This window comes from Vulpes vulpes, chromosome 4 (assembly GCF_048418805.1).
Source record: "Vulpes vulpes isolate BD-2025 chromosome 4, VulVul3, whole genome shotgun sequence".
Classification (NCBI taxonomy): domain Eukaryota; kingdom Metazoa; phylum Chordata; class Mammalia; order Carnivora; family Canidae; genus Vulpes; species Vulpes vulpes.
In genome coordinates this window covers 64,301,811-64,318,657 of record NC_132783.1, presented here as the reverse complement: position 1 = coordinate 64,318,657, position 16,847 = coordinate 64,301,811, and the positions used below count along the sequence as shown (strand labels likewise).

The following is a 16,847-nucleotide window of genomic DNA, read 5'->3' as shown; positions in this document are numbered from 1 at the left end:
TAAAACTGATTTAGAGGGCAGCCCAGTGGCCCAGTGGTTTAGTGCCGCCTTCGGCCCAGGGCCTGATCCTGGAGACCGGGGATCAAGTCCCATGTCGGGCTCCCTGCATGGAGCCTGCTTCTCCCTCTGTCTGTGTCTCTGCCTCTCTCTGTCTCTCTCTCTCTCTTTCTCTCTCTCTCTCTCTCTCTCTCTGTATTTCTCATGAATAAATAAATAAAGTATTTTTTAAACTGATTTAGAAAAACCCCAAAACTTAGCAACATTGAGCAAGGGGGAAAAGAAAGAGAAGATAAACATAATCACTGTCAAGCATGACAAGGAGACATCACAACAGAGCCCATCATCATTAAAAATTGTTAAGAAGATATTATAAACAATGTTATGCCATTACATTTGAAAATTTAGATAAATACTAAGTTCCTAAAAGATGTAATTTATCAAAATGGACACAAGAAAAAATATGAATCTTAGTCAAATAACTCTTCAACAAATTAAATCCATAATTTAAAACCTTTCCATGGGAAAAATCCCAAGTTCGGAGGTAATACTCTCAGAAAAGCATACATGCACCAGCATGGAAGCACAAGAATGCCCTTTGCAGCCCTGTCTATACTAGCCCTAAACTGGGAAAAACCCAAATGACCATCAAGAGTAGAATAAAAAGACAAAATCGTGTCACATTTATAAAAGGTAATACTATCCAGTGATGAAAATTTATAGACTACATCTATACACAACAGGGGTGAATTTTATAGGTACAAGGTTGAGTGAAAGAAGCCACGCATGAAAGAATACATATTGTAGAGTCACAGTTGCATGAGATTGTAAAAACAGGCAAAACTAGCATTTAACACATATTTTGCTGGTAAAACTATACAGAAAATCAAGGATATTTTACCATGGAAGTCAGGATAGTGGTTACCAGTGGTGGGGAAGGAGTAAAGGAGGGAAAGAATGCTTCTAGAATGCTGCACAGTCCTGTCTGTGGACCTGGTAATGGCACTGGTGTGGACTTAGTGATAAATCATTGAGCTATAGATCTCTGCTGTGAGTACTTTTCCATAGGTATGTTTTATTTTTCTGTTTAAGAGGTGATAAAAGATAAAGAGAAAGGAGGAAGGAGGAAGGGAAGGAAGCAAGGAAGAAGGGAAGCAAGAAGAATGTGGTGGGCCTGGAGTCTAATACAGATAAGGAGTGGAGTGTCTTCAGCAATCCTCTTGCTAAACACACTCCACTGAGCATGGACAGCAAACTCAAATGTGCAGAAGAATCAGGCAGGCCCTTTATGAATGAGGTCATGTGGGGAGGCTGGTGGTGGGAGGGGGGAAGCCCATGGATCACTAGCATCTAATACTCTGGCTCTGGGTCCAGAAAGACACTCTCTGTTGTTGCAGAGATGGTGGCCAAGTGGAGAGTGTGTGCCACCTGTCAGAGGGGCAGCTACCACTCGGGTCCAGAGAGACCAAAGATACAATCCTGCCCCGTCTCCAATTTTTCGAGTTGAGCTAAAAATCTGGATTTCTTGTGATCTCCTGTTTCTAAAATGTTGATAACCAAACCAAATTATGTTAAATGCCACTCAGGCTAAACAAAGCCCATCTTACATTCCAGATGCAGCCTAGGGGATTTGGAGACCACTGGGTGAGCCTCTCAGAATTCAGCCTGGAACCAATTCAACCCAGGGACTGAGTTTCTCCAGCAACTCCCAGGGGCCAGCCAGTGGACAACCATCAGGTGGGGTGGGAAAGGCTGGATGAAACCTCATTCTAAGATCTGGAGAGCCAGAAGGGCCTCTGGGACTTAGGATCCAGGCAAAGACCAGAGCCCCAAAGCCCGCATGAAATGAAAGCTGAGTGAGGAGAAATGAGGAAGCCAGAAGGAGTTTCCGAATTCAAGAACTCCAAAAATAAACCTTTGCCTTTTCTCTTCTTACTTTAGCTGCTCTTGATTTGCTTTTATTAATTATTGTTATTATTATTATTATTATTATAACAATTCTACAGGCAACCAGACATGTGAAGCAAATGAAGCAACTACAGATTTTCGTGGAGCTACTGTTGTGCTCATTAAAAGTTCTGCTCTTAGCCCATTGGTTTCAAAGGTAGTCCCACGCACACCTTCCAAATGACGCAATCATGGATTCAGACCACAAAGCCAAGGCCACGAGCAACAGTCCTTGTGCCTCATCTGCCTTGGCCCCTCGTGGCTGCCTTCCAAAAAGTGCTGGAGTAGCAGAAGCAGCTAGCCGCATGCCTAAGAAGTGGTCAGCAGTTGGGAACAGCTGGAGAGAGGAGGGCCAGTGAGCAAATATCAGAATTTAGGAAATAAGCCTTTGGCTGAACAAAGTTCACTGTTGTTTTCCAAGAAAGCAGAGCCTGGCTGAACCACCCCCAGAGAACAGGGCAAGGAGTGATAAACTGCATGTTGGCTCTCAGCTTCCAAAGCGCCGTACGCTTGGCCACCCAACAGTGACCAGGGCTAGCGCTGCTTCTCTCGGGGCAGAAGGTAGGCGGTGGCTCAGGGTGAAAGGGGAAAGATAGACAAGCAGTCAAAGCAAGACCAGGCTACAGAAATGGGGAGCAGGATGAACGCAGAAACAACAAAAAGGCTTTTCATCCTTTCCACGTGCTGTACAAATTTAAATTAATCTCCCATGAACTGTTCCATCTTGCACCTTTCGAGCTGTTCAACCTCACTACCTTCTAAAGTAGTGAGCTCTCCTTTCCTAGTAGAGTTGGAGCAGAAGCTTACCTATTATCTCTCACAAATACTGTTCAGAGGAGGAGAGGTTGGTCTAGATAACGTCTGATTCTCAGAGCCGTAATTTAGCACAATTGGATAATCCTGACAAGCGAAAGCCTTTCTAAGTACACACGTGTCACTCTTCGGTGCTTAGACAAATCAGATTGTTTGCAAATAGGTCTGATTATCTGCAAATTAGCTGATTGAAGTTCTTAGGTATGAAGCCGGGCTTATTTTAAGAATTTAAGTTAATTTGGATAATAGTTTTATTGAAAAGCAGTGAGTTCAAAAACAAGTGGAAATGAGACAGCTTTCCTTTTTTTTTAACTCGTATATTTTTCAAATCGTTTGTGCTAGACCATCTATTCAGAAAAGTTCTTTGTGAATGAATTAAATGGTCTTGGGAGGCATTATTCCTCGACTCAATAGAAGTATTCTTATTTATCTAACAGCATATTAATTCCTATGCTTAACATGTTTGTACTCCTACAACACCCAGCCTTGCAGCTGGAGCGTAATAGGCACTCCACAGATGTTGGCTGAATGAATCATTTGCAAAGATGAAGCACATAAATTGTCCACTTCGGCGGGCCGGCGATAGTAATAGCATTGTGAACCCTTACCACGTTCTAGTAACTAGGCCAGATAAAGGAATATAGATCATAATGGTCTCTAGGATGTGGTTGCTATGACTGTTCCCATTTCATAGATGACTCAGGAGAGGCTGGTGAGCTGCGCAGCTTGAGGATTCAGGGCCGGGTCTGTCCCACTCCTGAGCTAAAGCTCTCAGCCGTCTTATTGAATTGACTCCGAATCCTCTGCTCCATGTATATATTTTTAAGGGGAGCCTGTGGTGTGTTCAGCAGATGGAAACTGCAGTGCCACCCCGCCCCGCATAGATGGACTGCCTGCCCGAGAAGACCAGCTCCCCCTCCATGTATGCACAACCTGCCTCCCCAGCTGCTTCTGCTCTGGCCACGCAGGCTCCCCTCCCCCAGGCCCTTTGTTCTTCCCACAGCTGCTCAGCAAATTCCTTGATTTGAAATTACGATCACAGGTTGGAGTGCTACTTAAAATAATTTTGCCAAATGTTCTATCTCTTTGCGTTGATGAAAGTAATGGATGAAAATTTAAAGAGAAAAAATTTAAGGATTCACTTTGTTGGAGACCAAAAAAAACAAAAAACAAAAAAAAAACAGAAAAGAAAAATCATAGGCTGCATCCACAGCCTTCCTTTGGACACCTGAAGGAATCTCTCCCAGGCTGGACTTGTGCAAGCTTTGGCCTGGCGGGGAGAGCGGGCTGCTGGCAGGCCGGGCCAGCCACAGATGGAGGGGGAGCAAAGGTCAGGGCGGGTGTTGGGTTTGTTTAAGCCAGAGGCTGTGAGTCCGAGGTGGATTGGGGGTAGACCCTCGGTGTCCGATTTCCAATTTCCTGTGTGAGTCACTGATGGGCACTTCTCCCCTGCCCCACCAGCCTTTCATGCACACCGCTCTGCAGAACAAAGGCAGGCCAGAAGACACATAAATAACCCGGACAGGCCAGGTCTTCCTTCTCCAAGGTAGATTGCTCTGCTCTGAGGGGGGCAGGGCCCAAGGGCAGACCCCGGCGTGTGACCCCAAGGTCACGTGAGGCCAGGTGCTGGAACTCCCCCACCCTGTGGGGCCCTGGACCAGGAGGCAGGGGCTGCCCCATTGCTCAGGCACCTGCCTCCAAGGAACCCCGTAGAAGGGCTGTGATGAATCCAAACCAGGGGACTTGCATCACACCAGACTCTGCCACCTTGGGTGGACTCCCTCTTAAGACATTTCCCTCATTTCCTGAGGCTTCCTCTGTGCTGGAGAAGTAGGGAGGAAGGGATGAGCAAATCCCAAGCATAGAGACAGTGCTGAGAGTCTCTCTCAAATTTCCCAGAGTCAAAGGGCGCCTGGGTTGCTCAGTGGTCAAGCATCTGCCTTCGGCTCAGGTCATGACCCCAGGGTCCTGGGTTCGAGTCCCACATCGGACTCCCCACAGGGAGCCTGCTTCTCCCTCTGCCTGTGTCTCTGCCTCTCTGTGTGTCTCTCATGAATCAATAAATAAAATCTTTGGGAAAAAAAATTTCCAGAGCCAAAACGTGCTCACAACTAGGAGCTTCCACCGCAGAGCCCCATGGCCAGGCCTATCTCTGAGCGAGGATTCCAGGAAACCAATAAAGAACACGTTCCTGCAGGGCCACCCCAGAGCAAACTGCTCCCTGAACATCTGTTCTGCTGCTCTGTGGAGTCCTGCCATACACGGGAAGCAGCCCCTGCTCTGGTGACAGTCTCTTTATCTGGCACTGTGCCCATCAAGAACCCAAAGGTGTTGCCTTTGGCTGTGCTGAATCATGATAAGCAGGTCTCGTGAGCCTAAGGGCAGCTCCATGTATTCCACCACCACCCCCCACCCCCCCCACCCCCCCCACGGCAACGATCTCACACCACACAGTGCAAAGCACTGGCAAGGAATGATCATTTCTGCAGGGAGGCCCTGGGGGTGGCAGACTCAGGACAGTTCCCAGACCCATCACTTCCCTGCTGGGTGATGTGGGGAGGAGGCTCCTGCCCTGTGTTGAGCTTCAATTTCCTAATCTGTGAAAAGAGCATGACTCTGTGCATTTCCCCAGGTAGCTGCAAGGGTTAAATGAAGCACACCGTTAGGAAGCAGGTGTCTCCAGACCTATTTGCCCCAAAACTAGAAGAATAGCAGGGCAGGAGCACCCACCTCCAGGTCAGGATGGAATGGGAAGGAGCCTTGACATACAGAAATGCTACAGCCTCTGTCACACTGTCAGCCTCCAGCTTTGCTCTAAGGCCCACTTACTAGCTTGTCTCCAACATATGACCCCCCAGCCCAGTCCAGCTCAGTACAGCACAGCCCCATGGCAGCTCCACTCCCAGGCCCACCTCACGGGCTCCTGGGGGACACAAGCAGAGCCAGCCGGGCCCATCTCACTACATTACCTATGGACACATCTCTCTCCCTGTCTCGTCACTCTTTTGACCCCCAAGGAATTTCTGCCTGAACACTTGGCTCCCCAGCCTCTTTTGGAGGAAAGAAATACTGTAGGTTCCTTTAATGTTGGGCCACACTGTCTCCCTTCCAGCCCGCTCACCCAGTGTACACCAAGAGGGCACAGAAGGAGTGGCTGCCCCATGAAAGGAGGATTTTATCACTGATATTCTGTAGAATTACTGATGTGTGGCAATTAGAAATTTAAAAAGAAGTAAACTCTTTAGAGACAGTGCACTTCTCGTGGCCACACCAAGGCATAGCCACCCCTGCACCCCTCACCTCTGGTGTGATCCCCCATCTCCTTTTGCTCCTGACGTTTTTATCACAAGATGTGATCTGCACCCTTGTTCACTTCTTTGTTATGGGAGCAGTTGGAAGAGAGGCTTGTTAGAACTCATAAAAGTGTGTTTTCCTTCTCCCTCAAAGTTATGCTTGGGCCCTTTGGGAAAGCAAATAAACCACTCATCTCCAGAGATCATCACAGATGTATGAGATGAGTCCTGGGCGCCTCCTTTTTCTACTTGTGTGTTTTTTTCCTCGTCTGCAGATCACAGAGTTTAATGAGGAAGTGCTGACCACACAAAGGAGAGGAAGCCTTCACCCCCGACCACTCCCCAGCCCTGCGTCCCCATCACCAGTGAGGTAAGAACATTCTTTTATTCTAGTCCTTCCAGGGCAGCTCCATCCACTCCTGTGGAAACAAGCAGGAGAAGCACAGAGGACGAAATCACATTTTGTACCTGGGGCAGGTGACTTCCTAGAGACACTTCTGGAAAGCCAACACAGAAGAGGTATTCCAACAGTCAAAATGACTTAAGTCATACGTACTCCCAACAGCTTGTATACAAAGCATATACTACATTTCACTCTCCCTTCTGGCCCTTCACACACATGTCCTTAAGTAATAATCTTCGGGAGGGAAATAACTTTTTATCCCCATTTTACAGATAAGGAAATTGAGGCCAAAGAAGGAAAGGGTTTGCCCAAGTGGTACAGGCAGTGAGAAAGCCAAGGCATTAACCCGGCTGAAGCGAAGGTCCCTCTCTTTACTGGATCACAGAGCTCCTCCGAGGGGTCCGACTGGCTGTGGGCTACCCTGTTTGGAATGCCCTTCAGCAAAGGGTGTCAAAACCACCTGGTCAATAGGGAACGATCCCCTTCTTGAAAACTTGGAAACCGGTCCTTCCAAAGCAAATTAATTTCCAAACCTGGGGTTAATGATAAAGCTGGAAGAATGCAAAGACTCACTGTTTCCCTCTCCTCTTTTATCAACATGTGACTTAGATTTTCTAGAACTATATCCTTCATGGTAACTTATTAAAGAGTAAATCAAAGTTTGCTTTAAGAGGAAAGCAAATACATCCAACTTTCCATAGGATGCCGGACCCCGAGTCCACTTCCCGGTTCCACTGTTGACTTAGGGTGTAATCCCAGATAAGTACCTGTGCATTCATGGCTGAGGCCAGAGCCCTGGCATCAGTGACACCTGCCCCTCCCACCCAAGGTACTGAGACCCAGAGATGCTATCTCCAGGGGAGTGTGGTGCTTTGGAGGGGGAACCCAGACACAAGGTGAAGACACAGGCTGAGGGCTCTACATGCATGCAGCAGCTGCTTGTCCTCATGTCTCTTATGGCTGGGGAAAGGGTCGCTATGTGTCACATCGCCAATAAAACCCTGCTGTTCTCTGGCTCTTACCCGTAATTATTGGGAGTGAGGTGGGAAGGGCTGCACTTTTGGACTCAGATGGCAGGGAGGATAGGAACAAAGTTGACAAGAGTAAACTTTAATCACACAGCGGGCATTTTCAAGGAACAAATAAAAATAGCCAGAAGTGGGTCAGTGCCGATACTGAGGTTAGTGACCGGAAATTGGGGCAGAGTCCTGGGGAGAGGAATAAAAGTTTTATTTTACAAATACCAACTTATACTCTCTTTCCAATCTGATTGCCTATTTTCCCTTTACGGCTTCTCCTTTCTGGCTTTTGGACACACAAGAAGCACACACGCGCAGAGTGAAAAAGAACAGTGTGGTGTTGAATCCTTGCTCCATCATCTCAGTCCCAAAGCTCTCTCCTTTGTCCTGAGGCTGAAGCAAAAAGATACTTAGAACTCATGGGAGATGCAGGCGGGAAGGAGAAATGTAATAACACACTGGACCTGTCTTTAAGGTTTCTATAATGTCCATGCATATTGATTAAAGGGGAAAAGACAGAGAAACAGAAGACAAAAAAAAAAAAAAAACAGAAGAAAACTCCTGAAGTGATGGACCTTTTCCCAAGCAGGCCCCCAACCCCCATGCCAGCAACTTCCCCATCACTGCCCGCCATGGCCCTGTGACATCCCGTGCACCACACGCACAGTAGACATGCACATGTGCACTCATACACACACAGATGATACACATGCACACACACTCGCCCAGCGCTCATGTACATACACAGTTACACACACGGGACTCATATACACACACAGTACATGCAGCCTACAGTGGACATGCACATATGCAGTACCCATGCACGCACACAGCATTCATGCACACACACACAGTAGTCATGCGCATGTACAATAACCATGCACGCACACAGCATTCATGCACACACACAGTAGTCACGCACACACACAGCACTCATGCACACACACAGTAGTCACGCACACACACAGCACTCATGCACACACACAGTACTCATGCACACACACAATACACATACAGCACCCAGGCAAACATATAGTACCCATGCACACAGCATTCATTCACACACACAGTACCCATGCACACACACACAGCACTCATGCACACACACCACAACACCTATGCATAACCCAGGAAGTAGCTCTTGCTTTCAGCATAACCTTAACATTTGGGCAGTTATTAGCTCCCACACTTGGCAGGATTACATTTCCTTGTTGCCCCAACGACATGATTGGGGCAGATATATTGGGCTTACCAAAAAAAGAGAGAGCAGCCTGACATGCAAACATCCCAGGTAGATCATCGGGGCCCAGACAAGGGAATCAGTAGATGGGTTCGTTTGGTGAGACTCAGCATGTGACACTGGTAATTTACTGGAACAGTAAAATACACACTTCTTCCTTATGTTATCTTCTTTGAATTCACTGAAAAACGAAAGGAACTCGTGGGCTGGGCCAAATAGCATAGATAACACGTGAGTGTGTGTACATACGTACATAGATGCATGCACACATATGGATATGCCTATGTGCTTATGATGTGTAACAAAAAATACAGCCACAAGGATTTTGGGAGGAATTTGGGTGTGGAAATGGCTTCTACCTGTTTGCCTCTGTCTCCCCTCGACAGAGAGCAGGAGCACCGGCCACTTAAAAGCATGTCCAGCCCACCAAGCTGTCCCCACTGAATCCCCTCCAGGGCAGACAGGAGAACCCCTTTCTGAAGTTTCTTGTAACACAGAGTGTTTCCAAGGCCTAGGACAGCCCACACATCTAGCCAATGGCGCTTTCTGTGCTGTGGTCAGTTAGCAGGGTCACCCCGGAATGGCATCTGTTTTCATGTTTCAGAACAGGAGGATGTATACTGGGAGCTTCCCCAGAAACCACCCCGATCAAGCCTCCCAGCTGGCCGTGAGACAGTTGGGTTTCCAGAAGGACACAGCATTTACCTGGGCTTTAAACTCCCAGAAGGCGGAGGACACAGAGACATTCCAGAGGGTTTAAAAAAAAAAAAAAAAAAAAAAAACCATACAGTTTCTAAAGAGCTGCTCATTTTGAATCCAGCTTCACAAGCAGATTAATCAAACACAGGCTCACTGAAAAATGTGCCAGGATGGATGATTTTTTTTTTTTTTTTTTTTTTTTTTTTAGCTTGGGGTTTTCAGGGTGGGATTTTTGAGGAGTGGGAGGGAGGCTACTAAGTCAAGATGAACTCCTTCAGAGCACGGGCAAAATTCCCTTTTCAATCACCGGTTTAGAAAAAAAAAAAAAAATGACAAAGTCACACAAGAGAGGAAATGAAAAGGGAAATTTTTAGACTTCTCATCCGTCCAGAAAGCCCCGGGCCTGTTTCAGAAGCCGGTCAGGGTAACTGTCGGGCCTGCGGTCACTGGGCTGCAATCCCAGGAGGCCTTGCGTCACCAGCCATTATATCAATAAGGAAGTACAATCACCTAACCACAAGCCTGCTTCTTTTCTAAGCCTACATGTTGCTTTAGAGGGTTTTTAAACAAGAGACTTTCCTGTTTTTGAAACCTGTGAATCCACAGTTCTTACAGGTTACTCAAATTACCTTATCACTTAGAGCAACCCCTGGCATGAATTTCAAAACTGCTTACGGCAGCCTCCCCTCCCCTGACTACAGACATCCATCTACTCACCCAATCCTTATTTACAGTGTCGTGGTGCCAACTGCTGACACAGAAGAAAAACATACTAGTTATACATTAAGCTTTACGGTTAAAGCATCTGTGCCAGGCCCCGTCCAAACAGTATTTATTCACCGACCAGAAGGCAGGATAACCACAGTGTAGAAAACCCAACAGAAGCGGCTTTGCAGCCAGATCTGCGTTCCTTAATCTAGCCATGCTATTTTTTGTGCAAACGTGTACATGCGAGTGCAAATGCAGTGTCCCAGATCAGCACGATTCAGGGGGAAACAATTAGATTTATCATAGGACGTGCAGCAGCAAATCTATTGGAAAATGTTTTCACACAACCAGAAGACATCCCAAACCAACTAATAAGGTTGCTGGAAAATAAATGTAAAAAGGCGTGGGCTGAGGACTCTATGGGACCGTCCAATTTAAATCCTCCGTGGTGGGCGAGTCAGACTTGTTTTTCTCTTGAGCAAATAAAAAGGCTCAGATTAAAGAGTGCACTGGAGAACTGATGAACTGAAGCCACAAACAAACGTCTCTCTTTCCTGCTCCGCAGCAGCTCAAGAGAGATGTGCCAAACCCAACAACTGCATTTGATAGCCATCTCCTGGTTTAACTTTGACCCTGGCCAGTGGCCACTTGGCGTTGCTCAAGCAATGCCTGCAGAATCCATCCTGAGCTCCCTTGCTAGAAGCATCCACCTTCACAGTCGCTGAGCTGAAGTTAGCAGAGGGCTTCCAGAAGGTGGTGCACGTTCTACTTTCAGGAGCTGCCCAATCAGAGCAAGAATGAACAATTGGTGACCTTTACTCTGCAGCCAGCGCTGGTGACCTCGAAGCTGACTTCACAGAATCCACATGGCAATCATGAATCTAGCAGACACTTATCTAACCTCACACTTTTCTGTCTTTTGGGGTTAGAATCAACACTTAGCTCATCAAAAAGACATGCACCTCCCCAAAAGAACCTGCTTTCTGTTTGTGGATACTGGTATTTTGTTTATCTTGTTTTGTTTTTCTGCATTCCGAGCAATCTGCTAGCACTGCAATGTTGAGATAGTCACTATAAGGTGATTTTTATGATTGGGGGAAGGTTCTTGCAAAATATTAAAGATTCTCTTATGATATGGTAAGTGTGAATGAGGTGACACACCAAAGTGTTAGAAGTAACTCTCTCAAAGATGGTGACTGGCCTCTGGCATAACATAGTGCATTCATGGGGGAAAATGCAATTTAAAAAAAAAAAAAAAAAGAATTCCAGAGAATTCCAGACTTCCCACACAGCTGGGTAGGTATTCTTAATTTTAATACTTGCTGGCAAATAATCTACTATGCTTGTATGGAAAGAATCCTATTCTTCAAAAATGTCTAAAAATAATAAATTTTCTTTCCTCCTTTGGAAAAGCCATAACTACAAAACTAATAATTTTTAGAGGTGGGGGATAAGCAGAGGCAGAGGGAGAGTGAGAAACTTAAGCAGCCTCCATGCCTAGCACCAAGCCCAACTCGGGGCTCCAACTCACAACCCTGAGACCATGACCTGAGCCAAAATCAAGAGTCGGACGCTTAACCAACTGAGCCACCCAGGTGCCCCCAAAACTAACATAAATTTTGAAGAGTTTTCTGATCCCTTCGGACTGTGAATATTTAGGACTCTTAGGCCCAAACTTTCTTGCCTGACTTCAGCTGAGTTTACTGGACAGTTACCCAACCACTCTCTCATTCTGGCTGTGTAGACCACAGTTCTATGCACTTTCTCCAGAGGATAAGCATTGCCCAATGAAGAAAATGTTGCCTCTCCCCTTTTACACCATCACTGACACCCCATCCCCAGGCCTGTGCCACCAGGCCCGCTTCCAGGACTGCATGTTCCCTGTGATCCTGTGCCTTCCAGCTCAGATGCCAACAAGGGCACTAGGTAATAAGTACTTTTGACAAAGGATCCTGCAGCAAGTCTTCCCATCACTTACAGAAGTTCTCCATTTGGGGCCATTACCAACCCCATCCATTGAGCCCAACAAAGCACAGAGGAAAATAACACATGTGGGCAAATATGAGATGTCACCATATATTTGTGGCTGTTAAAGTTCTTCATATTGTCAAGTGCTCACTCAATTCCATTATTTTAAATAACAAAATACCCCGAAAGAAATTCCACCAGTGCTAGTCTGGTATGATCACAGAGGTTGCCTGGAAGACTGATTTAGTTTTGGTTTTGGTTTTGGTTTTTAATAAAACATATTTCAAAGTTATTGTAGTTATTCCTGCAAGTATTAGATATTGTAAGTAAGTCTTTTAAAGCTCATTGGGGAAAAAAAAGTTTTATTATGAAAATCTTCAAACATATCAGAAGAGCATATAGCAAAATGAAGTTCCTTATGCCCTTCATATAGATTAATAACAACCCGGATTTTTCCAAATTTGCTTCACTTGTTCCTTTTTTGCCTTTTGCCTTTTCCTCTTTGCTGAACTATTCTTTTTTTACGATTTTATTTTTAAGTCATCTCTACCCCCAGTGTGGAGCTCGAACATACAACCCCAAGATCAAGAGTCATATGGTCCACCAGTGGAGCCAGCCAGGTACCCCCTCTTTGCTGAACTATCTTAAAGAAAATCCCAGACCTCATGTCATTTCATTCCTTCGTATGTTAGTATGCGTCGTTAAAAATGTGTGCACATTTCCTTATGTAGCCCCAACCTCATTAAAATCACATTTAAAAGCAGTAAAAATAAATAAATAAATAAATAAATAAATAAATAAATACATACATACATACATAAATACATAAATACATAATAAAAATAAAAGCAGTACAAGAAGTTACCTTTATGGAGATCACTTGAGCTAACATTTCCAGTGACCACAATACATACACTCAATAGTACTAAATCCCAAAGATATATGGGTGGCAGCGGGATGGTGTGTTCTGGAAGACTGAGAGAGATCACTTTAAAAGGGGCTCCAGCTATGATAAAGACAGATGATGACAAAGAGTCTGAATAATAAGTTTTTTTTAAGGCAACATTTTTAAATAAGTATATTTATGGGTATCATTTTATATCTGCACATAATTAATTCAATAAATTTTATAACTAGAAATTTGACTATTTCACTCGCATCATTAAAAGAATATATATATTCAATCTAACCAAGAAAACACACAGACATGCACAAGACTTGTAACCTGCTCATTGGGAGATGGGACACAGCCTCATATTTGGAGTTCCAAATAAAGGAACTTCAACCCCTTGCCACCAGCCCCTGTCAAGCCTACCCTTCTTATCAGCAGCATTTCTTGAGTGTCTCCTCCATCCCAAGCACTATGCCAAGCCTTGAGTACATATGCCCCTTATATGTATGCCAGCCCGCGGAGAGAAGACCTACTGTCCTCTCCATTTTACAGGGGGAAAATCTGAGGCTTCGAGAAAATGAGTTATTTCCCTGGGGAGATAGAGACAGAATGGATATGGCACTTATTCTGATTGACACTGCTGAGTCTGCAAGTTCTTTTTTCTCTCCCTTTACCCAAGCAGTCACCGCGGATCAACCCTGAAGCATGTAGAGACCTCAGGATTTCTCTGACACACTCAAATGAAGGAGAACCAGGAAGCCGAGAAGAGGGTTGAGCGCCTGCATGATTCACAGTATAGCCATGCCTTCATTTTGGGATCACTGAATCGTTTCTGGCTCTAACAGTCTGGTGATGAACAGTAGATGACACAACCAAATGGTGTAAGTCCACTAGGATGACAAAATGAGCCAAAGCGTTTGCAGGCCGGGTTGGCTGCCTGGGCAGCTGGGTGCACTCGAGCTTCCGTGTACTCTTATTGTTGTTCATCTCTCATGATAGGACATCATCCTATTCGGAGTTCCTAACCCCCCGTGTTAATGCTTCTCTGCCACCTCTTCTGGTATTAACTCCCCTGTAAGATGAGGAAAAGAAACGCCACCAAGGCGGCCCTGCTCGGGCACACGGTCCAGCACACGCAGGTTTGTGGGGGATGTAAAAGCAAAACAAGAACTGTGGGGCGATCTCCAGCCACTCATTCAACCTTCACTGCAGTTCCTTCATCATTAAAATGCAATATTTGAGGACCATGCCTGAAATAGCCAAATAATATTATCCAATTAAGGTGAAAAGCACCATATAAATGCTACGGAGGCTGGGACTTAAATAGTCACATATGGTTTCAGGAAAAGCACTCCAGTGCATCAGCTAGCAGTAAAAACAGGCAGGAGTGAAATGATCTGGCTGGAAATGAACTGCAAATTGATAAACATTTAGTTGCTAATGCCGTGTTTATTATTTTTTACTAGGATAAAAATTAACTGCGCGGCCTTGGCCAGAAAACAGATTGAACTCTACCATCTGGGTAGTGGAATCAGTATCTCCTTAGCGTCCGGTTAGTACAGGTCACCGCTGCCAGCTCCGATCTTATTTGTAAATAGGCCCTGGGTGTCCAGACGACAGAACCAGGGGAGGCTTCTGGGAAGCACAAGCAAACCGGCCAACGCACCAAACGCGCGACTCTCCAAAGGGCGCTTAGGCAGTAGGGCCGCCCCCCACCGCCCTCGGGGTCCCGCAGTTCCCCAGAACCACGCAGCCAGGCCCGCGATGCAAGGGAGGGCGGCCCGCTAGAGCGGCCGGCGGGGCTGCGGGGCGCGGGCCGGGCAGGGGGCGCGCGCGGGGCGGGGCTGGGGGCGGGGCCTGGGGCGGGGCCTGAGGAGGGGCGGGGCGACGGGACCGAGCCCGCGGCCGCCCCAGCTGCAGATGCCGCGCTCTCCCCGGGGCCCTTTTCCATCAGCTTGCAAGCAGCTGGATCAATTTACGCTAGCTGCAGCGCCCAACACAAGCACGGGCTGAATTATTGCTCATGGAAATCCCCTCTGTTTCAGGGAATCAGGTAGCTTTCCAACTCCCAACAATTAATGGTCCTTTTGGTCCAGAGAGAATAGCAAAAAAAAAAAAAAAAAAGAAAGAAAAGAAAACTAAACAAAACAAAATAACAGACTGCAGGCTACAGGTTTCAAAACAATCCGTTTGGTTTCTAGTAAATTAGAGGGAGTGGGTGGTTGAGGTACCGAGTAATGTTATCCTGTACAGTGTGGTCTTTGACGTCAGCAAGATGTTTCTCTCCCCCTTCCCTCCTCTTTGCCTCCTCTCTCCTTTCCTTGTCCACACCCTCCTCTTCTTCCTCCCGCCTTCCCTCTCTATGTCAGGGAGACAGATGACATAGGGGAGCTCTGGAAAATTACTAGTGGATGTGCGAGATAGCTCCCAGGCTCCAGTAATTCCCACATTTTCAAAAATGAAGGCTATGGGGGAGGGGGCTGTTCAACGACCTTCTAAATTATCGACCAAAATACATGTGACTCAGTGAAAGAAGAGAGAAAAAGCCTGCTGGAAAGCTAACAGTAACCACCACTGGCTCTGCATTCCACAGCCCTCATCTTGCCCTATTAGCAATTGTGTCCCAGGGAGCATTCTTCCTGTGGCAAAGAACACAATTTTGTCTCCAGGCAGCCTGAAATAGAATCCCGGAGAGCATGTGCTGCTAGATCCAGGGGCCTCAGCCTGGGCCGCTGTGCGCTTTCTCCTCGCTCCCCTAGACCTCTTTCTCTACTCATTAAAGACAGCAACAGCTGCCCTCATGTCAACACAGAACTATCTAGAACAAGGGTTCCAGGGCTAACATCTGTAGCCTGACCCTGCAGTATCTTTGTTTCCCCTTTTAATAATTTTGGGGGGCACCTGGATGGCTCAGTGGTTGAGCGTCTGCCTTTGAATCAAGTCATGATCCCGGGATCCTGGGATCGAGTCCTGCATTGGCTCCCCGCAGGAAGCCTGCTTCTCCCTCTACCTATGTCTCTGCCTCTCTCCCTGTGTCATAAGTAAATAAATAAATAAATTTTCTCCACCTCATTGTTTGCACAAAGGCAGCCTGGCCGCACCATGGCAGGAATCCTGTGGGTGGCCACGTAGGGAGTGCTGGGTGGAGTGGTCAGATCTCTGTGTGGCTCCTCATTGCCATATAGCTTCAGCAAGACAACTTGGTTTCCCAAATGACCCAGCTCTGTCATTTTACACAGGCATCCCTTTGAAAAGAGAAATCTGTCCCAGACCTTGCATGACGGAAAGTGGTTCCAAGTAGTGTAGGGTAGGGAGCAGGCCCCGGGGTACATATGGGCCTGATTTTCTCCCTTGGGCACGTGGTGGCTCCTCCCTCCTTCCTGTCTGCTCTGATCTGGACAGCAAGGGCCTCGGAGGACCTTAGAACAGTTCACATTTTCTAAACCAGAGCCTCCAAATGCTCTCTGCAGGCATGAAGGTCCCTTGAAAAACACAACACACTGGTAATGAAAAAATGCACATATAAGAAAAGCAAGTGAGATCACACAAGTCTATTCCATAATTCGACCTGGAACCTGAAAAAGAGCATTGCATTAGTATGGGGGGGGGGGGGTGGCGGCGAGGGGTGTGGTGTATGGGAGTGCCATAGGCAGATAACAGCACTTGGGCAAGAGCTCAAGCTAAATCTTTAGCATAAGTGTCGGGAGGATGGACGAATATGCCACTGAACGAATAAGAGGAATTAATCTGTTCAGAACACAAAATGAAAAGGAGACCAAACTTTCTGGGAGGGGAAGGATGAGGTGGGGGCCTGGCTGCTGGAGAAAAACATTTGGTTTGAAGGAGAACAGACCTCCGAAGTGCAAAC

General features: G+C 46.5%; 1 long non-coding RNA gene across 2 annotated transcripts; it reads left to right on the top strand.

The window, feature by feature from the left end:
• The first annotated feature begins 2,384 nt into the window (after nucleotides 1-2,384).
• LOC140598606 (uncharacterized) lies at nucleotides 2,385-14,376 on the top strand. 2 transcript variants are annotated; one of them, XR_012001067.1, is made up of 5 exons: nucleotides 2,385-2,505; nucleotides 6,326-6,420; nucleotides 12,628-12,707; nucleotides 13,659-13,860; nucleotides 13,979-14,376. It is a non-coding gene; the product is annotated as an uncharacterized lncRNA (long non-coding RNA). The 2 variants fall into 2 exon arrangements; XR_012001066.1 differs by having other exon boundaries at nucleotides 13,659-14,376.
• The last annotated feature ends 2,471 nt before the right edge of the window (nucleotides 14,377-16,847 follow it).